The sequence below is a fragment of the Pelophylax lessonae genome (assembly GCF_965119305.1).
Source record: "Pelophylax lessonae genome assembly, chromosome: 5".
NCBI lineage: Eukaryota > Metazoa > Chordata > Amphibia > Anura > Ranidae > Pelophylax > Pelophylax lessonae.
The window spans coordinates 411018511-411044913 of record NC_138772.1 but is presented as its reverse complement, the minus strand read 5'-3'; the positions used below and the strand labels follow the sequence as shown (position 1 = coordinate 411044913).

The 26403-nt window shown below is 45.8% G+C and overlaps 1 pseudogene across 1 annotated transcript; it reads left to right on the top strand.

Annotated features, from left to right (window-relative positions):
- The first annotated feature begins 211 nt into the window (after positions 1 to 211).
- Positions 212 to 4534, top strand: LOC309556537 (putative nuclease HARBI1; annotated as a pseudogene). The gene is made up of 2 exons: positions 212 to 518; positions 3727 to 4534. The product of its transcript is annotated as a putative nuclease HARBI1 (transcript).
- The last annotated feature ends 21869 nt before the right edge of the window (positions 4535 to 26403 follow it).

The following is a 26403-nucleotide window of genomic DNA, read 5'->3' as shown; positions in this document are numbered from 1 at the left end:
CTCGCGCTGATTTCGGTAGCATTTGTTTGGTTAACGACATTTCGCTAGTTTCCGAGACATCGTTCGAGAAGCAATTATGATGACCGAGGATTCTACTCTTGCTGTTGTTGGGCTGGGAGTAATTGCTCTGAGCCAAGTTCTTTGCAAGAAGAAGAAAAAGAGGACCTCCTGGACCAAAAATTGGTTGTTCAACCGTGATCAATTGTCCCACATGTCCTTGTTGTGGGAGCTACAGGAAAATAATCCTGATGACTTCAGGAATTATTTGAGGATGACGGATCCAATTTTTCACTGTCTTCTTGCCTTGGTGTCCACCCTATATTCTGAAGCAGGATACATGTATGCGGGTTGCAATTACTCCTGAGCAAAGGCTAATTGCAACATTGAGATATCTTGCAACAGGGAGAAGCCTGCAGGATCTCAAGTTCACCACAGGCATCTCCCCCCAAGCTCTTGGAGTCATCATCCCTGAGACCTGCTCTGCTATCATTAAAGTCTTGCAGAAGGACTATAGCAAGGTATGTTTCATATTTTTATATTACATTCCATGTATTTGTCATGTCAACCTAATTTAGATCATTTTGGATGTACATCAAATTACAGATGTCATTATTTTGTAACTACCCTCTGGCCTCATGCACATAGTAGTAAAGCTATATATTTTCCTAAAGAATTTTTAAAATGACCCAGTAACCACCCCAGCATTCTCTCCTATGTGTCCCTAAACGCATAGCCTGTTAACAGTATATTGTATCTGTGTAATTTTCTGACTTTCCCAGAACCAATTATTCCTTTAGAAATGTTTTTTTACATAGTTTATGAGGTTTATTAAAGACATCAGTTCATCCCTTCAAACCTATGATTGTGTATGTTTAATTTCTGATGTAAAAACATTCAGTGGGCACAAGCCCTTAATGATGTTTAAAAGCATAGTTTTACCCACCCACCCATGCTAAATGTAAAAGTCAGCATATACAAAAGCTGTAGCTGGTGAATTACAATATTATGACATTAGGAGGTGAAAATTAAATGTATGTACAAACCCGATTCCAAAAAAGTTGTGACACTGTACAAATTGTGAATAAAAACAGAATGCAATGATGTGGAAGTTTCAAATTTCAATATTTTACTCAGAATAAAACATAGATCACATATCAAATCAAATTTATTCATAAATAGCATCAAGGATAGGATCAGTAGTTCTATATCAGTTTTTGCGGATGACACAAAATTGGGCAGGGCAATAACTGCACAGCATGAAGCAGATATCCTACAGAATGACCTGGACAAAATAACAGAGTGGGCTACGACATGGCAAATGAGGTTTAATGTGGAGAAGTGTAAGGTTTTGCACTTGGGGACTAAAAACATAAAAGCACAATACATGCTAGGGGGGGAACCCTTGGGGGATTCAAAAATGGAGAAAGATCTGGGAGTTTTGGTAGATGATAGACTAGGCAATAGCATGCAATGTCAAGCGGCAGCTGCCAAAGCCAGCAGAATATTAGCATGCATAAAGAAAGGGATGTATTCCAGAGATAAGACTATAATCCTTCCACTTTATAAAACTCTGGTCCGACCACATCTGGAGTATTCTGTCCAGTTCTGGTCGCCAGTCCTCAGGAGGGATGTGTTGGAGCTGGAGAGGATCCAGAGAAGGGCAACTAAACTAATTAGGGGTTTGGAGGAGCTTAATTATGAAGAGCGTCTGCAATCGCTTGATTTATTCTCCCTAGAGAAGAGACGCCTGAGAGGGGACATGATAGCAATTTATAAATACCTCAATGGTGATCTCAACATAGAAAAAAAGCTATTCAGTCATAGAGAGTGCATGAGGACTCAAAGGCATGCATTGCGATTAGAGGAGAAGCGTTTTAACCTCAGGCAACGTGGGGGGTTCTTTACTGTTAGAGCTACAAGATTGTGGAATTCTCTACCACAAGAGGTGGTTTCTGCAGGAAGTATGATGGCTTTCAAAAGACTCTTAGACGTACATCTCAAGGATCAGAACATTCAGGGGTATGTGAGATGATTAGGGCCACACACACCTACACAGGTTGAACTGGATGGACTATTGTCTTTATTCAACCTCAACTAATATGAAACTATGAAATGTTTAAACTGAGAAAATGTATAATTTTAAGAGAAAAATAAGTTGATTTTAAATTTCATGGCATCAACACATCTCAAAAAAGTTGGGACAAGGCCATGTTTACCACTGTGTGGCATCCCCTCTTCTTTTTATAACAGTCTGCAAACATCTGGGGACTGAGGAGACAAGTTGCCCAAGTTTAGGAATAGGAATGTTGTCCCATTCTTGTCTAATACAGGCTCCTAGTTGCTCAACTGTCTTAGGTCTTCTTTGTGCCATCTTCCTCTTTATGATTCGCCAAATGTTTTCTATGGGTGAAAGATCTGGACTGCAGGCTGGCCATTTCAGTACCCAGATGCTTCTTCTACGCAGCCATGATGTTGTAATTGATGCAGTATGTGGTCTGGCATTGTCATGTTGGAAAATGAAAGGTCTTCCCTGCAAGAGACAACATCTAGATGGGAGCATATGTTGTTCTAGAACTTGGATATACCTTTCAGCATTGATGGTGCCTTTCCAGATGTGTAAGCTGTCCATGCCACACACACTCATGCAACCCCATACCATCAGAGATGCAGGCTTCTGAACTTAGCGCTGAGAACAACATGGGTTGTCCTTGTCCTCTTTAGTCCGGATGACATGGCGTCCCAGTTTTCCAAAAAGAACTTCAAATTCTGATTCGTCTGACCACAGAACAGTTTTCCACTTTGCCACAGTCCATTTTAAATGAGCCTTGGCCCAGAGAAAACGCCTGCTCTTCTGGATCATGTTTAGATTTGGCTTCTTTTTTGGCCTATAGAGTTTTAGCTGGCAACGGCGAATGGTACAGTGGATTGTGTTCACCGACAATGTTTTCTGGAAGTATTCCTAAGCCCATGTTGTGATTTCCATTACAGTAGCATTCCTGTATGTGATGCAGTGCCGTCCAAGGGCCCGAAGATCACGGGCATCCAGTATGGTTTTCTGGCCTTGACCCTTTCACACAGAGATTGTTCCAGATTCTCTGAATCTTTGGATGATATTATGCACTGTAGATGATGATAACTCCAAACTCTTTGCAATTTTTCTCTGAAAAACCCCTTTCTGATATTTCTCCCCTATTTTTCCCCACAGCATTGGGGGAATTGGTGATCCTCTGCCCATCTTGACTTCTGAGGGACACTGCCACTCTGAGAGGCTCTTTTTATACCCAACCATGTTGTCAATTGACCTAATAAGTTGTAAATTGGTCCTCCAACTGTTCCTTATATGTACATTTAACTTTTCCGGCCTCTTTTTGCTACCTGTCCCAACTTTTTTGGAATGTGTAGCTCTCATGAAATCCAAAATGAGACAATATTTGGCATGACATTTCAAAATGTCAAACTTTCAACATTTGATATGTTATCTATAATATATTGTGAATAAAATATAAGTTTATGAGATGTGTAAATTAGTCCATTCTGTTTTTACTCACAATTTGTACAGTGTCCCAACTTTTTTGGAATTGGGTTTGTAGATGTCATACCCCAAAATGCTAAAGATTCCCTTCATGTTGTTCTTATGTTAAAGTTGCATAAGCATTTTTCTGCCAAATGTGTGTGTAATAATGTGATGTGCTCAAGCACTAATTTTATTTAATTTTTTTCCAACAGTTTCAGTCCAACGCAGAGCAGTGGCAGGAAGTTGCTGGCCAATTCCATGAGCAATGGAATTTTCCCAATTGTGGGGGTGCTATTGATGGCAAGCACGTCCGCATTGTCCCACCACCTAATTCGGTATCCTATTATTTCAATTACAAAGGTTTTTTTTAGCATTGTCATGCTAGCAATCGTCAATGCTAATTATGAATTTTTGTTTTTGGACATTGGAAAGAATGGCTGCAATTCTGATGGGGGAGTCATTGACCAAACCGAGTTTGCTCAGCGGCTACAAAATGGCACTCTCAACTTGCCATCCAGGGAGCACACAATTGAGGGTCTCAATTTTGTTTTCGTGGCTGATGATGCCTTTGCGCTTGAGGAGCATCTTTTGAAGCCATTCCCTCTGAGAAACCTCACCCCCAAGCAAAGGATTTTCAATTACCGCCTATCCCGTGCTAGAAGAGTGGTGGATAATGCCTTCGGGATAATGTCAATTAGGTTTCGACTTTTCTTGACCTCCCTCTATCTGGCATTATACAAAATTAATAATGTGGTCTTCTGTTGCTGCATCTTGCATAATTTTTTGCGCAGGCATGCAGAGACATATGTAAGTTTTCAGCCAATTGAGAGTGACCCTGCCATGCCAGGGCCGAGTGTAGAGGCTGAACCACGTGGGCCTGTTGATCCTATGACACCTATGGAAGTAGCCCGTTCTGGCTTGTCATCCAGAAGTGCCCGTGATGTTAGACAACAATATGTCGAATATTTTGTGGGGAGAGGGGCTGTTTCTTGGCAGCATTTCCTGCCTGATACAGTCTAATTTGTATCAATATATTATTATTTGTGCAATTAAAAAATCTTGCATTTATTCAGGAGTGTGTATTTTAATATTCTGGATACATACCACAATCAGCATGTTTTTTGTTCATCATGTGTTATATATGTGTGACTTTTGAAGGGTTAATACATTCATCAGTGTGTTTATCTACTGTTGTCTCTCCCCAGCTGCTCAAATTAGATTTTGGCCATGTGTGTTTGGTTTACCAGTTGCTCCAATAGTGAGATTACACCTTAACTGATTCACGAGGTCACTATATCGTAATTATTTTTAAGCACCACATGTTTCACTAAAGATAATCTACATTTTGGAAGAAATGTGTGCATTTGGGTCCATATGTCAAGTATATTGATTAATATAATTTATATACAATGTAATAAGCAAAATATGAAATTTCAAAGCTCCGGGGCATTGCTAGGTGGCCAAAATACCAGGGCCTTCAGCACCCCAGTTAAATTCGAAAAGCCCTCTCACATTGTAAAGTAGGTCACACCCAAGGTCCACCCAATGTCACCTTACATTGGTGGTCATTGGCCAGAAGGTCCCCATACTTTTATTTTTTATTAATACATTAGTGTAATAACAACTTACCTCCACCTGTTATGTTGTGTTAATTTATGACATCCTTCTCACTGCCCACCAATGTAAGGAGATGTCAGTGTTATTTGGCGCAGCAATATTGTTTATTGAGTGTTATGTGAAACTCGCTCAGTGTATAGATATACTGTAAGTGTTATATATAGGTAATGTAAAGTGAAATGGACAAATGAAGCTGCAATACACTATATATTACACTGATCTCCATACTCTGAGTGCTAGTACCTATCACAATGACATATAGAATCCTAGGATTGCTAGTCCTTTAAATAGAACCTGTATATGTGTAGACTGATTGCCACTCAGTCGACAGATATCATTGTGCACTCAGTGTACTAGTGAATATCACTTGTTAGATGGCCACTGGTCCAGAAGGAACAAACATTGTTGAGTGGAAACATTTTTTAATAACACACATTCAAAGGGTTAGGGTTAGGGTGTTGTAAAGTGCTTAAACACCAGACTCTCTTTTTAAATCAAAACAACTTTATTGTGTACTGAAAACAACACAAGACATATGCAGCAAGAAATGGCTCTAGACAGTAATCAGCAAAAAAGAACAACAGCATAGAGACCTAAAATTCAGGTCAGCAAAAAAATCCCAAACATGAGACTCGTTGCGAAACAGAGGAAACAGTACCATATGCAGGCATCTGGTCTGTAAAACATCACTCATGACGTCCAAGTAGTGGAAGAGTTGAGCCACCGGTCCCAGACCTTATGATATTTGCCCGGGCAACCCCTATTAACATAGATCATTTTCTTATAGGGGAGAGTATTATTAACCTCATTAATCCAAGCTGCCAAAGTAGGCGCAGCCTGTTGGATCCAACCCCTGGCCAGGAGTTTACGGGCCAAGAAAAGGGTTTCGTACAAAAAGGTAACCAAATGTTTGTCTAGCTCAGCATCAGGAAACAGCCCCAAGAGGCACAATCTGGGGTCGAGTGTTACAGGAGCACCCATCTGGTCGTGGAGAAATTGGACAACTTGTGCCCAAAATCCCCACACACGCGGGCAGTGCCACAAGAGATGGTCAAATGTACCAGCCAACAACAGACACTTAGGGCAGTGGGAAGCCCGGGCGGGACAAAACGTAGCCATGCGTTCGGGAGTAAGATATGCCCGATGGAGGATACAAACATGGGTAAAGCGGTCAGACATCTTGGGGGAGACAGATTTGGTGCAAAGCAAAATATCTTCCCAGTCTTCATCTAGAACCTCCCCCAACAAGGGTTCCCATCTAGACTTAAGATGGTACGCAGCTTTAGTAGCCGCAGGGGTCACCAGCATTTCAAATAATAGGGCAATCAGTTTACAATGATCCGTACCCTGAGAACCCTAGTCAAATCCAGCGGTTGTACAACGGGGCACGTCACTGGGAACTGGGCCCGCAAGGCATGATGAAGTTGCATATAACGAAAAAACATGTTGGGCAGAAGGTTAAATTCCCGCTTGAGTTGACTATACATTTTCACTGATCCCTGATGTATCACATGAGAGAGCAGGAAAACACCTTTAGAGATCCAAACCTTCGGATCAGGGAGCAATAGGAGTTCGGGTAATGTTTTATTCAACCACAGCGGAGTATCAGCGTGGAAAGCTTCACACCCCATCTTTTGCATTGCCACATCCCAGATCCGTTTATAGTTATAAAGGAGACCCCCACACGGAGGACACCTAGGAGACCATGCACCCCCCGGAAAAGATCACAAAACGGGTGAGGGACATCAGCTCCAGAATCCATACAGACCAAAAGACGGCACCGCAGATTATCCTGTTTATCAATATGGAAAAAATAGGATAGCTGAGCAGCCAAGTAATACAGGGGGAGATCCGGGACAGCAAGGCCCCCCAGGGAGGTAGGGGGTCGGAGCACACGCGAGGACAACTTGCGCCTGGAGGAGCCCCAAATGAAGGAGTTCCAGAGGGACTCCAGAACCTTAAAGTAGCGGAGAGGCACATACACTGGGCAGTGCCAGAGGACATATAATATTTTAGGCAAAAGGATAATTTTAAGGAGACCTATACGCCCCATCACCCCCAAGGGAAGCCTAGCCCACGCTTGCAATTTAGCTTTAAACAGAGCAATAACTGGCTCAATATTCAGGGAAACATATTCCGAGAGACACATACTCCTAGATATTTAACCCTACTAACCCGCTGCAGGGGCGAAGAGGCCTGATCCGAAGTAGGGGGGAAGACATCCATGGTAAGGATCTGAGATTTATCCCAGTTGATGCGTAGGCCGGAAAACTGGCCAAAACGCTCAATAACTTGTAGAGCCGAAGCCAGGGAAGGACCCGCGTCAGAGAGGTATAAAAGCATATCGCAGCATACAGACTAACGGTCTCCACCAGCGGGCCGACACATAGTCCCGCGATGCCCGGATGGGAGCGAAGCGCCTCCGCCAAGGGTTCCACTGCAAGCGCGTACAATAGGGGGGAAACAGGGCACCCCTGACGCGTGCCCCAAGAAAGAGGAAACACATCAGAAGTCCAACCATTCACCAATACACGCGCACGGGGGGCATCGTAAAGCCAAAGGAACGTAAACAGTGCCACAAATAAGTCCATTCGACAGAATCAAAGGCCTTTGCCACATCAAGTGAGACCTCCACAGGAGACCCCATCTGATCATGCGAGGCCTGCAAGTTCATAAAAAGCCGTCTGGTATTGTACGCAGTGTTTTTCGTGGGCATAAAACCGGTCTAGTCAGAATGTATCAATGTAAGGATAACTTTATTTAAGCGAAGAGCCAAAATTTTAGCCAGAATTTTTACGTCAGTCTGTAAGAGAGATATAGGTCTGTATGATTCAGGTTGAAGAAGATCCTTTCCCGGCTTTGGGAGCAGTACTATAAGAGCCTCACGCATAGAATCCGGCAAAGCAGCTCCCTCAAATATGGATTGATATAGGGCCAGAAGTCTGGGAACAAGGGTAGTGGAGAAGTGGGTATAAAACTCTATCGGGAGCCCATCTATACCCGGGGCCTTACAACGGGCAAAGCTAGAGATCGCCACCTGCACCTCTTCAGCAGAAAAGGGAGCCTCAAGGGCCGTCACCTGGTCCGCCGAGAACTGAGGGAGGGAAAGATCAGCAAACAAAGTGAGCAGTTGGGGGGGGGGGGGGATCGTAAGCTACCTTAGAGGAGTATGTGTCACGGAAAAACTCGGCAAACATGCCAGCAACCCGGGCAGCATCACTAACCAGGAAGCCGTCCGGGGCAGCTAGAGAGATAACAATGGGGGGACGGGCCTCTAAATGAGCCAGGTACGCCAAAAGCCTACCTGGACGCTCACCCTGCTCAAAAATACGCTGCCTAGCAAAGAACATTTTATGGCGGGCTCTTTCATAACTAAGCTGCTCAGCCACCCGTGTCTGCAAATTTAAGGCTAGCAAGGGCTTCCAGAGTCGGCGCTAAAGCATACCGAACCTCCTGAGAGGCCAACTCCTCCAATATTTGGGCATAAGAGGCTCGAGACTGCCGCTTGAATTTAGAGATAGTATCCGATAAGTGTAAACGCGCATGGGACTTAAAAGCATCCCACACCGTCAGGACATCTGAGGTGCCGTCATTGAACTCAAAAAACGAGTCCCACTCTGTCCCCATGGATTCAGTGTCAGGGATCACATCAAGCCAAAACGGATTGAGACGCCAGTTACTGTGTGGGGGTCTGGACAAAACATCCAGGACCACCCAGTAAGGGGCGTGATCAGACAGGATACAGGGGCAAAAACCCGCCACCCACAGATGGGGAGCAAGCTGTGGAGAAATAAAAACATAATCAATGCGGGACATGGACGCATGAGCCGCGGAAAAGCAGGAGTAAGCCCTTTTGGTGGGGTAAAGGTGACGCCATGTATCAATAAGGGAGAACTGGGCCACAACACAACCAAAGCGGGTCAAACCACCCGATGGCTGAACGGAGGGGTCGGAACCCACCCTGTCCAGCATGGGGTCAATGGTCATGTTGAAGTCCCCTAACCAAACAACAGGCACAGAGGGATGCCGGGCCATGAAGTCAAAACCCGCCCCAAGAGCAGCACCAGTAAATGGGGGAGGCACATAGTAAGCCATTAGCAACATAGGGGATCCAGCCAGAGTCACATGCAGAAAAACATAGCGACCTTGAGGATCGGTCTCCACCGAGCAGATAGCAAATGGGAGGGACTTAGCCACCAACACAGAGACACCACGGGAATAGGAGCTGTACGTGGCGTGAAAGGCCCAACCCATCCACGGTTTCTTGAAAGCACGAACCAAAGAACCAGTTGCGTGGGTTTCGACCAGGACAATAATATCGACCGATTGGGCTTTCAAAAAAGTAAAAATGGCCGCACGTTTAATTCTGTCCCTCGCGCCACAGACATTCCAAAGCAATACCTTCAGTGGGGCCATGGGAACAGGGAAAAAATATCATGAGGAGAGCACACATCAGTGGAGACCGAGCCTACAGGGAGGCACAGCATAGGAATGCAAAGTACAATAAGGAAAGGCATGATAAGAAAAATAAAACAGGAACATAACGCATGACAGGTAAATATGCATACAAGGCAGTATTGTAAATGGTCCATATGCAGTACACAAAAATATCCATAAAAAACAAAACCCTAACCCACCCAGCTCTACACCAACCCCAACATGTGGGAGCATACAACCCCGAACCGAGAGTCCCAACAAAAACTGGAGGAGAAATGCGCCAGCCATGGTGAAGACCCCGAAGGATCCAACACAACCACAGCCGGGGTACCAAGCTTGAAAAAACAAGTGCCCAATACGAGCTGGCAACACGGGCACGTGGTGGCAGTAGCTGGGGGGCAACCATACTCTGAAGGTCAAAAGAGGTCACTTGACGCATCCGGTTAACAGCTCCCAGGGGACATGACATCCAGGGGCCGTGTAGGTAGAACAAACCGGAGGTGAGACCGCTCGGCAGTCTGTTGAAAGTCCATCAGTCAGGCCGGAAAAACAAAGAGGTAAACGGCATCCAAACAATAAAAGAGGGGGGAGAAGGAGGGTCCAGGAGCAAGGACAACAACAAAAAGGCATAGCAGGTAGGCGCTCCAGAACCCCCAGTAGGCACAAACAGTGAGATACAATCCCAAACGATATGAGCCCCAGGAGATCCATAATGGTCACGGACAGTGAGAGAGAGGCACATAGGTGGCAGGGCAGGCACATCGGGCGGGAGTCACGGGAAAGTCAGAGTACTCACATCCTATGCAGGGCGCAGTCTGTCCAGCCACGCCACAGCCTCATCCGGGTCTTCGAAAAAGTGCACCAGGTCCTCGCCAACCACTCTAAGCTGGGCCGGGAACAACATAGCGTATTTCAGATTGCAGGCACGCAATCTCCGCTTGATATCCACAAACTTGCCCCGACGCCGCTGGACCTCCGCAGAGAAGTCAGGAAAAGCTAACACTTGGGTGTTGAGATGGGGGATATTGCCCTTATCCCGGGCCAGACGGAGGATAACATCACGATCCCTGTAGTTGAGGAATTTTGCAATAAACACCCGTGGAGGAGCCCCCGGGGGCGGCGGTTTGGACGGCACACGATGGGCCCGCTCAACCACAAAGGACTGAGAGAAGGGTTCACGGCCGTAGGTAGCAACAAGCAGGTCCTCGAGGAAGGTGGCCGGGGAGGCCCCCTCAGCACCCTCAGGCAGGCCAACAAATCTCAAACTGTTGCGGCGCATGCGATTTTCTAAATCATCTTGTTTAGCCAAGAGCTGGGTGATGTGGCGTTCGGCCTGGTCAGAAGAGGCCTGCAGAGGGGGGACCGCGTCTTGCCGGATGAGAGAGACATCGATTTTCACTTCCTCGATTTTCGCCGTCAGGGTCGCCTGGCATGCCGAGATGGCATCCAGGACCTGCGCAAGGTCAGTGGCGGGAGCATCAGAGGAGGCAGACTGGGCCGCGCCATTTTCCGGCGGAGACTCCTTGTCTTTGTGCCAGAATTTGTCCAACTTAGCGGCGGCTTCGGACTTTTGCCGAGGGGGAGACATACCGCCACCGGGTCCGTGCAGGGATAGGAGCCGATACAAGGTGAGTCAAGTGTCGGAAAGAGAGCAGGATCGTAGAATCAGGATGATGCCAGCGGAGCTCATGGTCAGTGCGTCCTACTCCATTGCGCTTCAGGCCACGCCCCCCCACCAGACTCTCTTTGGTGAGAGCATATAGATTGCTTTGAATTTCAGGAAACTTTGTTCAGTAGACATGTAAACAAAACTGAACCAAAACAGTTCTTCAAGTCTTCTTATTTATTACTTATAAAACTTTATCATATGCATAGGAGCCCTGTATAAAACAGTATAAAAATTGTAAAAACTTTGGGACACCTCTTGCACATGATCAGTTATTGGCCAAAAAATAGGCCATAATTTTTTTTAAGAACATTGGAGAAAAAAAAAATATCCCAATTTAAACCAAAAAAAAACCATAAAACGTAACCTTAAAATTTTGCAAGCAGGTCAACAAAGTCACGCATTTTGCATTGTAATGCTGTAGCAGCCTCCTTAATTTTTTCCAGTTCTGAGCAACACTGCAAAGCATCAACAGTCATCCTGGCAATTGTACAACTAGGAATAACATGACCTGTTAATAAAAAATAATATATATTAAGTACATGCCAAGCAACTAGATGAGGTCATAATATCTAAACATTTGGGGTCAAGTTCATCATAAACTAAATAATAGTTAGTACCTACCCTGTGCATTGTTGTGTGTAACCTGCTTGCTCTTATGACACCTATACTACTATGAAAGTACACAGTGCAAACATTATGTTCTCTTTACACTTGTGTCTGTGGGTCATAAACGATTCCACCTGTAGACACAAACAGCTCACTACACCTCTTCCTCCCCCATGGTAATGCACTTTATACTATGTACATTAGCACTGTATGGTTTCACACCTTGCTGCTTTGAAGCATTAAATCAAATACAGTAAAACCTTGGATTGCGAGCATAATTCGTTCCGGAAGCATGCTTGTAATCCAAAGCACTCTTGTATCAAAGCGAATTTCCCCATAAGAAATAATGGAAACTCAGATGATTAGTTCCACAACCATTTATTCATAAGTGCTTCAGTTTATAGTCCATATAAAAAGATTATAGCATTGCGATAGGTTATATAACCATAAAATGTCCATCGACAAATAGCCGCTTCCACAAGGGGATTAGAAGCAAAATCCAGCAGGAGCTACAGAGTATCAAAGAGAAGAGAGGCGCCTCGAAGTGTAGCAATATGGTTCCATTTAATGAAGGTACAACATTTAGCAACTCACATGGTTGATGAATAAAACAGGCACATCTAAGTATGCAGGCATCCGGGGTAAAGCTGTCCACATAGACTATCTTCTGCACCGCCGGCTGCCAGTCTGTAATCCTGACCGGGAAGACCACCCTGCAGTAAAGCGATCTGAAAGCGAGGGGCAGCATGGAAGGGATGATGTAGATGGCGGTGCGGAGGATGGACTATGTGGACAGCTTTAGCCTGGATGCCTGCATCCTTAGATGTGCCTGTTCCAATCATCAACCATGTGAGTTGCTAAGTGTTGTACCTTCACTAAATTTAACCATATTGCTACACTTAGAGGCCCCTCTCTACTCAGCTGTGACTTGAGGCTACTTGTATATCAAGACATCGCTTGTATATCAAGTCAAAATTTATTTAAAAATTTTGCTTGTCTTGCAAAGCGCTCTTAAACCAAGTTACTCTCAAACCAAGGTTTTACTGTACACCAAAATAGAAATACACTAGAAGCAGTGGCGTCTCCAGCTTTTATATTTAGGGGGGGGCACATGGGGGGGACGGGATCAAAAGTAGGGGGGCCAACTATAAAATGCAATTTATATATATATATATATATATATATATACATACATACATACATACATACACTATCTATCTATCTATCTTAGAATGCACTCCAGAGGCCTTGTTACAAATTCACTTTGTTTTATTTGTTGAAAATACAATACACATGAGCGTCAACGTTTCAATCTGACTAGGGACTTTCATCTAGATGCTAAAAAGTCCTTAGGCATACTTCCGAGAAGGAAGCTGAAGAGTCCCTTTAACATGACCTATAAAAATAAACCTGAAATATTCCTGACAGTGGACATCAAAACACATAAACATGAAATATTACTGACAATGGACAGCCAATGCATAATCATGAAATACTCAAGTTAAATGGTCAGGAATACTTCATGTTTATGCGTTTGATGCCCATGGTCAAGAATATTTCAGGTTTATGTGTTTGATGGCCAATGTCAGGACTATATCAGGTTTATGCGTTTGATTCCCAAAATGGAAATCAAACACAAACTTGAAATATTCCTGACAATGAGCATCAAACTCATAAACAAAGTACACCTCACAACGCGCATCAACATTAACATGAAATATTGCTGGCAACGGCCGTCAAATGCATAAACATGAAATATTCCTGACAATGGATATTAAAAGCATAAACCTTAAATGACAATGTGGACTGACACACTGACAGAATTTTACAGCTGGACATAGCAAACTTACAGACATGTATTATACATGTTTGCCATGTTCAACTGTAAAGTTCTGTCAGTCCACATTGTCATTTTCAGGGGCGTGAGGGCGGTACGAGAAAAGGAAATGTGCAGTGGACTCACTGCTCCACTTACCTGGCACCTCTATAACCGATGTCCCAGGGCCTGCTCCTTGTGTGCTGGCTGTGTCTGGCTCCTCTGCTGCGTGCTGCTGCCTCGCCTTACCGGTGACTCCACTGGTGTTGTCCACACACTCATGGCTTTCAATAGCATAAAACATGAAACATTTGTAAAAATTGGCCAAATAAAGACATAAACATGAAATATTCCTGACAATGGGCATCAGTCACGAATATTTCATGTTTATATATTTGAAGGCCCAGAGCATGCGGACAGCATTAGTGGAGTCACCTGTAAGGTGAGGCAGCAGTATGCAGCAATGGAACCAGACACAGCGAGCCAGCACACAAGGAGCGCACTAGTGGAGCAGTTCAGCTCAGCTGTAAAATAAATTCGGTCAGCATGTCAGCCCACATTGTGAGTCCATTGCACATTTGCATCTCAAACCACCCTCACACCCCTGAAAATGACAGTGTGGGCTGAAATGCTGACAGAATTTTACAGCATTGTTCAGCTGTAAAATGCTTTCAGCTCAGCATGTCAAGCACTGTCCACATTGACAATTGTTGGGTCAGGGTGTGAGGGTGGTATAATGCATGGGCAGTGAGTGGACTCACTGCTCCAGTGACTCACCTCCCACTGGCTGAGGCTGCCACCTCTATGATGCCGCCAGGCCTGCGGCTGCTGCTCCTTGTGTCCTGGGCTGGTGGCTGGCTCGGCTCCTCAGAGTCCTCCACTCGGACCACTCTTCTGTATACTGGCTCTTGCTTGCTGAAGTTGCTGGCTCACTGGCTGGGCTGGCATATGCTTTCTGCTGCCAGACGCCAGTGTCCCCGGTCCCGACAGACTGAGACTGCTGACAACATGTGACGCCAGTCACGCCACTCCCGCACTGACCTCTACACTAACCCCCTAGACCAGTGGTTCTTAACCTGGGTTCGATCGAACCCCAGGGGTTCGGTGAGTCAGTCTCAGGGGTTCGGCGGGGGGGGGGGGGGGCAACAGGGCAATTGCTCCCCCCAAGAAAATATTACTGATTGTGAGGCCAACCCACCCCCCCCCCCCGGGAAATCAGAGCTGCGGTCGGGATGACTCACAGCCATTAGACATGGACACTTGACGCTCTGCCCCCTGTACCTCCCCCAGCAGGTTTCCAGCCTATCTCCTGCAGGCTGCTTGCTGCTTGAGTGGGCGGGATGGGGATGTACCTGACCACGGAGATCACGCCCGCCTGGAAGAGGGAAGTATGAGCAGCTGAGCAGAGGGAGCCGAGTGAATGTTCCTGGTGGTAGGCTCAGCTAGCTGTACATGGTGGATTCGTTTGCAAGCACCTCTATGCTAAGTCTGCTGAGTTACTGCAGCTTAGCATAGAGGTGCTGTTAGCTGACAAATGGAAATGCATGTCCTTTTCATTTAGCTCAATAAGCATTGTGAATGCCCCCTGGCGTGTGCCCTCCTGATACCCCATGGTATGCCCTCCCAACACCTCCCCCCAGTGTGTGCCCTCCTGACACCCCATGGTATGCCCTCCCAACACCTCCCCCAGTGTGTGCCCTCCTGACACCCCATGGTATGCCCTCCCAACCGCCCACCCCAGTGTGTGCCCTCCTGACACCCCATGGTATGCCCTCCCAACCCCCCCAACCCCCCCAAGTTTGTGCCCTCCTGACTCTCCACTGGTGTGTGCCCTCACTACCCTCCCCCACAGTGTGTGTCCTCCTGACCCTCCCCCCAGTGTATGCCCTTCCAACCCCTTGGTGTGTGCCCTCATAACCCCCCGGTGTGTGCCCTCCTGCCCCCCCCCCCCCCCCAGTGTGTGCCCTCCTGACCCTCCCCTGGTGTGTGCCCTCCCAGCCCCCTGGTGTGTGGCTTTACTGATCCCTGTACACTGTCCTATCCTCTGTCTTGTCAACTCCTGTCCTCTGCCCTATTCTCTGTACACCGTCCTACAGCCTACTGACCACTCTATCCTTCCCTACAATCAACTGACCCGTATACACTGCCCTACATGCTACTGGCCTCTGTACACTGCCCTACATCCTACTGACCTTTCTACACCGCCCTAAAAACTACTGACCCCTATAGACTGCCCTACATGCTACTGACCTCGCTACACTGCCCTACAAACTACTGAGCACTGTACACTATCTACAAACTACTGAGCAATGTACACTACCCTACAAACTACTGACCACTGCACACTGCCCTACAAACTACTCACTACTGCACACTGCCCTACAGCCTACTGACCTCTGTACGCTGCCCTACAGCCTACTGACCTCTGTACGCTGCCCTACATACTACTGACCTCTGTACATTTTACTTTGTATGATACGTTTAATTCAGTTCTGTAAACAACACCTTATTTTCTGGCAGTGCCCCTCCCGAGACTAGACTCATAAAATCATATTTTATTTTTCCAATTAAGAAGGGTTCGGTGAATGCGCATATGAAGCTGGTGGGGTTCAGTACCTCCAACAAGGTTAAGAACCACTGCCCTAGACTGACCCCCCCTACACTGACTCCCCCTACACTAACACTTACACTGACCCCTACACTGATCCCCCCCTAACATTGACTCCTAAAATGACCCCCCTACACTGACCCCTTCACTGACCCCGCCCCCCCACATTGACACCTACACTGACCCCCCCTACACTGACCCCATCACTGACACCTACACTGACCCCTCCCCCCCACATTGACACCTACATTGACCCCCCCTTCACTGACACCTACACTGACCCCTTACACCGACCCCTCCTACACTAACCCTCCTACCCTACACTGACACCTACACTGACCCCCTTCATTGACACCTACACTGACCCCCCTTCATTGACACCTACACTGACCCCCCTTCACTGACACCTACACTGACCCCCCTTCATTGACACCTACACTGAGCCCCCTACACTGACCCCCCTTTACTGACCCCCCTCCTACACTGACACCTACACTGACCCCCCCTACACTGACCCCTCCTACATTGACCCCCCTTGACTGACACCTACACTGACCCCTCCACACTGACCCCTGCCACACTGACCCCTCCTACACTGACACCCCCACACTGACACCTACACTAACCCCTCCACACTGACCCCCGCCACACTGACACCTACACTGACCCCTCCTACAGTGACACCTACACTGACCCCTCCACACTGACCCCTGCCACACTGACACCTACACTGACCCCTCCTACACTGACACCCCCACACTGACACCTACACTGACCCCCCCCCACACTGACACCTACACTGACCCCTCTCACACTGACACCTACACTGACCCCTCCTACGCTGACACCCCCACACTGACACCTACTCTGACCCCTCCTACACTGACACCCCCACACTGACACCTACTCTGACCCCTCCTACATTGACACCCCCACACTGACCCCTCCACACTGACACCTACACTGACCCCTCCTACACTGACACCCCCACACTGACCCTTCCACGCTGACACCTACACCGACCCCTTCTACACTGACACCCCCACACTGACACCTACACTGACCCCCGCCACACTGACACCTACACTGACCCCTCCTACACTGACACCCCCACACTGACACCTACACTGACCCCCGCCACACTGACACCTACACTGACCCCTCCTACACCTCCACACTGACACCTACACTGACCCCTCCTACACTGACCCCCGCCACACTGACACCTACACTGACCCCTCCTACACTGACACCTACACTGACCCCTCCCACACTGACACCTACACTGACCCCTCCTACATTGACCCCCCTTGACTGACACCTACACTGACCCCTCCACACTGACCCCCGCCCCACTGACCCCTCCTACACTGACACCCCCACACTGACACCTACACTGACCCCTCCACACTGACCCCCGCCACACTGACACCTACACTGACCCCTCCTACAGTGACACCTATGCTGACCCCTCCTACACTGACACCCCCACACTGACACCTACACTGACCCCTCCTACACTGACACCCCCACACTGACATCTACACTGACCCCTCCACACTGACCCCCGCCACACTGACACCTACACTGACCCCTCCTACACTGACACCCCCACACTGACCCTTCCACGCTGACACCTACACCGACCCCTCCTACACTGACACCCCCACACTGACACTTACACTGACAACTCCTACACCTCCATACTGACACCTACACTGACCCTTCCTACACTGACACCCCCACACTGACACTTACACTGACAACTCCTACACCTCCACACTGACACCTACACTGACCCCTCCAACACTGACCCCCGCCACACTGACACCTACACTGACCCCTCCTACACTGACACCCCCACACTGACCACTTCACTGACACCTACATTAGTGTCATCCTTACCTTAAGCAGCATGGCTGTAGTGTCTCAGATTGGAGGAGGAGCAAGTGTGTAATAGGGAAAGTTCTGTCCTCCTCTGGGAGCTGGGGGGTGGGGCAAACTGATGATGTCATTTGATATTAGGACCCTGACAGACCCAGCATCCAATAACTAGAGGGGAGCATGGAGATGTTCAGAATGTCTCTATCTTAGGCTTTGCAGTGGTGATCACAGAGAAGATCTTTCAGCTGCTTTTGTCTCTCTCTGCTGCTCCTAAAAGATCGGTTCTCTGTGATCACCACTGCAAAGCTCAGCTAGGAGAGCATTTCTTGGTGTGCACTCAGCTCAGGCTGCAGGACAAACATTTATACTAAATACAGATAAGAGAGAGAGAGATAAGGCAGAGCGAGGATGGTTACAGTGACCTGAATGAGGGAGAGTCACTCCTATGTCAATGAGGCAGACTGGCAGAGAACTGTGGAAGCTCCCAATGCGCCCTCCCCCTCTCTACATATTAAGACACAGTCCTATGTGTCTTCACTGCCCACCTCTCCTCCCATCTCTGCTGGCTGGGGAGGAAGGAGACGGGGAGGGACTGATTGTAACTACTGTATGTGTACCCACCGCGTGTATAATAAACCTGAATTCCACATACAGCAGTTACAATCAGTCCCTCCCCCTCTCCTTCCTCCCCAGCAATGTAACGTCCGCTGTTTGTCTGTGCATGGGCTGTCTGACAAAGGGGGCGGGTCCCGCATATCAGTTCCGCCCATCCTGACATCAGAGCTACATTTTGACAGCTCTACTCTCTCTCCTTACAGCTGCCTGGCTTCCCACCAATCACTGGCGCTGTGCGCAGTGCAAGACAGAATGAGATGAGAATCCATGACTGTTGTTGTGCACATAAATTGGAGGGGCACATTGGGGGGCACAGACTTATTTTGGTGGGGCCATGGCCCCCTCTGGCCCCACCCTAGTGACGCCACTGACTAGAAGCAACATTAGAATAATACTTACTTGGGCACAAAACAGGCTCCCCAACACTTGGTTCTGTTTGCTACTTTTTTGGAGACTCACTCTGAATCATGGCAGGGGATCTTGGAGCAAATATTTCCAGATCTAATCCGGCTGTAGGTGACAGATCCCATGGCTCAAATGAGGGAACTTCGGGGACATCTGGAATGTCCATTTTGTCTGAAATACAACAATAGAAGGTTAAAGAATCATCCCAAAATCACATATTTTTCGTCTCCCATTTCTAAACATTATGTGCCTACCAACCTTGATGTTGCTGTGGTGGTAAGCTGATTTGCTGAACACTTGACTCCACCATGCTGCACTCTGGACTACTTGCCACATTGCTTTCCTCCATAGTGGTCACAGTGTGTTTTCTTTGATCATATTCTACATAATAAAAATGTGGCATGTCAGAAAATTCACAGGAGGGAAATTTGCTATGACATGGTGCACTGCTTGACAGCTATTTTCACAGAAAAGATTCTGACATGTACATGGTTACCTCCTAAAAAGTAGGGACATTAATGATTTACTCTATTTAAAGGTGAAAAAAACAATATGGAACAAATATTAGTTTGTCAACAAAAATATTTGCAATAATATGCCTATATAGTTTATTGTTGATTCCTGTCTTTTAATTTAATATACAAATAAATCATAAAAATATCAAGAAAATACATACATGACAAAAATAAATAAAAAGTAAAGTTTTTCATATACATTAGTATCTATACATTTCTATACAACATACACCAAATATAACCAATACATATTGCTTAAACACAACTATTGCTTACTTCTTTTCAGGATATGATGGATGTGACCTAGCTGCTCTTGTTCCCGATGTTTCAGATCGGACCATCTTTTTCCGATTTGGTCCTTGGATCGATCCACACCATAAATCTTCTTTAGAGATGAAATGACCTTATCAAGAATTCGGTCTTTTCTGGAGTTGGGCCTTTCATAATTCTCCAGCTTGCCATCATAATTGTTTTTCTCCAGTATGGCCACCATCTCAACCATCTCACCCTTGCTCATAGGTGTGGCTTTGGTTTTTTTATGAGCCCAACCACTGCGGCCTTCACTACAACTCCCCGATTCTGCCATCTCCTTCACGAATCTTCCGCGACTCACGTGTGTGTGGCATGCAGCTTAATATTCGGCACGTACACGGCCCTGCCTCAGCGCGCCACTGGAGGCGGAGTTGACGCATGAGCTGTATTTAAAGGACGCCAGATCGTTCGCTCGCCGATTCGCCATGGACAGATCTTTTCCAGGAGCACGATCGATCGGCGAACCACGATTCATCTGAGCAAACAAAGGTACGATTTTTGATTAGAGCACGGGTGTTTTGGGCCCTATACGACTTATATTGGGCCTATCTTTATTATGTGACAAAATACATGATCTTTGACTATGTTTTGTGTTGTGTTGTGTCTTGCAGGCATAAAAAATGGTTGACAAATTCACGTCACCTGATTTTTTAACTCAATTTATTGAGGAATACAGACAGTTGCCTTGTTTGTGGAAGGTGAAGAGTAGGGATTACTCAAATAAGCAACTAAAAAATGAGGCTCTTCAAAAATTGGCTGATTTATGTAAGCCATTTTGCCCAAATGCTGACATTCATTATGTCAGGAACAAAATCCAAAACCTGCGCAGCACCTTTAAAAGGGAGCTTAACAAAATCAGGAATTCGGAAAGGTTAGGAGCTGCTACAGAGGAAATATGTGTACCAAGGCTCTGGTATTTCGAGAGCCTGCACTTCCTGACTGAACAATCAGAAGCAAGGCCATCCCTGTCTACTCTCCCTTCCACTTTGGCAGAGGGCTCATGTGCTGCCACCCAGGAGGAAGATTTACTGGAGCCAAGCTTGACACAGGTATAGCATTTAACAATATATTGTCTGCAATAAAGATAATGATGCAATAAAAATATTATCAAGCCAATAATTCACCCTTAATGTAATGTCTGTTATTTGGTTAAAATAATCAAACAAACGTGACATTTTATATACACTATAACATTATAATCATTTTTTAATTTCTTAAACAGGAAAGTGTCAACGTGGAGGAGCCAAGTGGAAACCAGGCATCATCGGAGCAGTCAGTAACCACCCAACCTCCTGAAAAGAGACGCAAAAAAACTACAAATTTGGAGGAGGCCACTGCTTCCTTTCTAAGCCAGGCCTCTATGGCCCTGCAAAGAAAGCCAGATGAGGCTAACTCATTTGGCTTTCTCACAGCCAATATATTAAGGCTGATGAGTGAGGAACAGCGCCAAATGGCAGAGCTCCTCTTACTACAGGTGCTAAATAAGGGGGTCCGAGGAGAAATCCATGGACACGCGCACCTGTCAGATTACCAGCCACCCCCTCCACCTCCACCACAGCCACCACAGCCACAACAGCCACATGGCAGTCAGTGGCAATATGCCCCTGATCCCCACCTACCCCCAGGGTCACATGACTATACATATTTAGAAATGAAAATAATTTATAATGTGATTTTTCTGTTACCGATTATTATTTATTTATACGTTTTTTGAGGAGGGAATGCCCTTTTTTTTCTTTTCTATTTTTACTAATGAGAGTATCTCTATATTTATGTTTGGATATATTTATTTCTAAAGTAAAGAAAATGTTAAAAAAACTACTTGCCTATCTTTATTTCTAAAAATTGAGCATATTGGGAGTAGGCAGCAATATATGTATTATACATTAATGAAAAAATAAAGGGACACATCAATAGTTAGATATTTTCCATTCATAAACCATTGAGAATGGTGAAGAGTTAACAATCTTAAAAAAAAATGCATGCAACATATAGAATAGCCAAATCATTATCATCATCATAACAACACATGCCTCTTTAATTCTAAAGTATACAATTATGAGCAGCAGCTTCCTTCTTCTCACATTAACCAAGATGAGCATGTGCACCGCATTTTAAATATTTATTTGCCTGCTGCGAGACGAAAGCTCTTTCTTGATACAATGGCTAGTTTTCTTTACAAAATTCTTCCGGGTCGTTATTTGCTTCCGATCATGCATGCGTGTTTCGATTTTAGATTTTTGTCTGACGAAATCTGTACTGACAAAATCGGACGTTATGTTGACGGACGACAAAAATTTTATAGCCTGCACACCAGGATTTTTTTGGCCGAAAAGTCGGAGTCGGTTGTCGGAAGCACCATACTAACAAGCCGAAAATCGGCAGATCGGTCGTCGGACGAAATTTCCCGGCCAAATTTCTTATCGTGTGTACGGGGCTTAGGGGTTTGTTTAAGCCCCGTACACACGTACCGATTGCCGGCCGTAAATATTCGGCCGACGACCGATCGGCCGATTGTAGGCTTGTTAGTATGATGCTTCCTACAGCCGACAGCGCATTTTCGGCCTAGCACAATCTGTCGTGCAGGCATTAAAATTTTTGTTGGCCAACACCAGAACGGCCGATTGTTCGCCATTCAGTACAGATTTCGGCCGACAGACAGCAGATTTGCAAGACTGGGCATGCTCAGAAAAGAAAAAAGACAAGGAAAGTTAACCATCACATGACATCACTTCTGCAGTCGGCTGTTGTTGGCCGACAAAATTTGTGTGCAGTTTTTTGCAGTTTTCAACAGACACGACAGCCCTGGACAAAAGACGGCCGATCGTTCGGCCGACGATCAGTACGTGTGTACGGGGCTTTAGCCAGCCATGTTACCTTCCTTTCCAATCTAACCGCTGAGGGATTTGCTTTGAGTGCTGGATCATTATTTTGACTTTTTTCTAGACTCCTATAGCTTGGAGTCTAGAGATCTGGTAAGCTCTCATCCTGTTTATTATCACGGTGGAGGTGCACCAGCTGGATATTCATCTAAACAATCACATTTCTTTGGATATTTCTTCAATGGACTTTCTTTTCATCTGTCACTATGCACTTTAGTGTTCAAGCACTATATGGATTATTTTTTAATGATTTACTTTGAACTTCATTTATTTAGCACTGCAATTTTTATCATGTATGTTTTTGCACAATTGGTTCTGTTGCGATATAGCAAGCAGCTTTATTTCACTTAGGTAATTATCACCTGCGCAGTATTTTTTTTTTTTTTTACTTTTTGCAACTTTTATTTATTCATGTAAAATCTGTTGATAAAATGTGAGCTGGAGTTTGGCTTCAATTTGTTAGCGTATCTAAATCTGTTAATACATTTAACACTACCCGCCCTCCTTCCCCAGACTGACAATGCTGCTGTCTGCTGTGCCTCCTTTTCTCAGTCCTCCAGAGTTGTGCCTCACTAATACAGGAGGTGTATTACTGGCTAGATCAACAAGTGAAAACAGAGGGGGAAAAGCCTAAGAAAAGAAGACGAATGCAGCCACCACATCTAATGATTGGTAAGCTGCAATATAATTTATTTTCGGTTTTGGGTTTAATACCACTTTAGTTCTCCTGGAATAATAACCCTAGCTATGCATGTATGCTACCCTGTGATTGTAGCCATACCGCCCCTGTTGTTGGGTAAAATAGCTGTATCTGACTAGTTTGACAAAGAAATCCTCTACCTTTAACATATCTTTAAAAAAAACCTTCAATGTATTTTAATACCACTTGAATGTGTCTTGTATTGTCCTTATATTAACCTTTTATTATCCTCTGCATATGGCAGAATACTGGTTCATTTAAGGCTCATAAAATGTCATTCAAGAGGAAGTAAACCCTCCTCTACAACTTGTACCTATAGGTAAGCCTATAATAAGGCTTACCTATAGGTACTGTAAATATCTCCTAAACATGTACCGTTTAGGAGATATTTACCTTAGAAGCATCCAGTGACGTCACTGGCGCAGGCGCACTGAAGGAACGGCCGCTCGTGCCGTTCATTCAGAACTCCGTGCCGTGACTGTCGGCTCCCGCGCGCGTGCGCGGGAGTGACGTCACCGCGCCTCCGGCCAATCAGATGGCCGGATGCCGCGATCCCGGAAGACGGGCGACTAGACATGTCGCCCGTCATCCAGCTAAGCGGACGGCACGGCGGGGGCTCGTTCTAAGGTAAGTATTTCATAATGAGCTAGTATGCATCGCATACTAGCTCATTATGTGTTTCTCTTGCAGGGTAAGTAAGAAAAAAGAAAATAAAAAAAGAGTTTACAACCTCTTTCAGTAAACTGAATAAATAGTTGTAGGTTACCTGGTTTTATTAAGGTGTGGTTACTCAAATCATAATGAAATGACTAGTTCATGAGAACATACAGCTATGCTTTAGGACAAGGCCAGGCATGCAACCTGACTTAACCCTATGTACACACATATGTACTTTTTGGTACATTTTGCATTTTGCAGAAACGCACTACAGTCCATTTAACATGGTTTTTATAGTATACATTCAAATCTTTGCCTTTTTCTGCTGGTGTGCTTTTGTAAAGGGTCGGGACTTTTTTTTCCTGCAGTAGATTGCGTATTGAATGTAATAGACTTCAACGGAGTTGCACCAGAAAATGCAATTGTGTTTTTGATGAGTTTTTTTATGTGGTTTATGTTTTATTTTCCTTTTTAAAATGATGTACATAGCTGGTTGCTAAGGAGAGGGCGGGAAGCCAGTTTCCGCATCCTTAACAACCGATGATTCGATATTTGTCAAAGTCAGCGTCACACCAATTCGGACGGTGCTGTTGCCGGCAATAAGCTCTCATTTGTCATGCAATTTGACATGTCAAATCACATGTCCAATCGGCCGATGTGAAAGGGGGCTAACACGGGGAAGGAAAATCATCTTAGAAAAACCTTATGTGCAGCAATTTCACTTATTTCTCCTATGTTTGTGTGACGGGAGTGTTACGGAACAGGGCCCTCCTGAGCAGGTACCTCCGTTGACTGATGCTCCTAGTGCTTCCCGAGGGCTCCAAGCACTCCACCAGATACCGTTAGCACTTCAGACTCCACGACCTGCCGCAGCTTGGTTAGGGTCTTGGCATCTCCTACCCACCCTGTACCAACGACAAGGCTCCAGGTTCCTGTGGGTGAACCTCTCTTTCCCCAGAGAGTGCAGCAGAACAAGCTCTTACACAAGCTCTTACAAGAGCTTAGTGATTCTCTAAGGGAGTATGGAAGACCATAGCAATCCCTGTAGCAGATTCCCCCAATAACGAGACAAAGCTCCGAGTTGAGGGTAAAACAGGAACAACATTTATTGGAAGAACACAGCACACTTTTATACAGAAATTGGAACATCCTTCCCCCCAACAACCGCTTTCCCATTGGTCTACTTCCAGTTCCCAATAAGGTCCTCTCCAGCCCATGCAAATGAGGGCTTGAAAATGAGTCAACAGTGATTGGTCAGATAGCTTTGACCAATGCAAGGAGACAGAAGCCCCAGGGGGCAATCAATGTAAACTATAGTCAGACACAGAACAATGGTTCCCTAACGAGCCCTCAATACACATTACTCTGAGTGTCAATACCTCCCTTAGCAGACAACAGGTCAGGTCATTAGCACACCTGACAAAAGGTGAATGGGGAGCCACCTTAGACAGTCTGTCTCCTCAGAACTTCCTGGAATGACCATATTAGGAGTTGACTTCCTGTTCCTTACAGTTTACAGGAAGAAGGTTTAGCTTCCAAGATAGAGGCAAGACTCCATTACACTCATGGGGACCCAAATACAGTATTATGCTTTAAAATATAAAAAGTTACTTTTTATACATTAAACATAGACATGTTACATATCCCCAGATAGCTCAGGTCTGAGTACACATTATTAGGTGAATGGCACTCAGACCCCACAAATACAGTTTAATCGCCATGGAGCCAAAGTCTTTTAAAGCCTGGTCCATAGTCCAAAGGCAGCAGGCGGGCAACCAGGCTCCTCCAATGCAATGGGGCGAGATTGGTCTCGTCACAGGGAGAAATATGTTAATTTTTGAGCTGAGCTGATGCAATAGACCAGGCTATATAAACACATGGCCTCTCTATTAGGACAGTTAAAGTGGTTGTAAACCTACCTCTACTGATTGTACCTATAGGTAAGCCTATAATAAGGCTTACCTATAGATAGTGTAAAAATCTCCTAAACTTGCACTGTTTAGGTAGGAGATATTTACTATATACTGCGACGGCGACATCATTGGCACATGCGTTCTGAAGGAACGGCATGCGCGGGAGTGACGTTATGTGGTTTCAGCCAGTAGCACAGCCGGAGTCCACGGACCCAGAAGGAAGACAGGAGAAGATGGATGCAGCCTCCAGCGG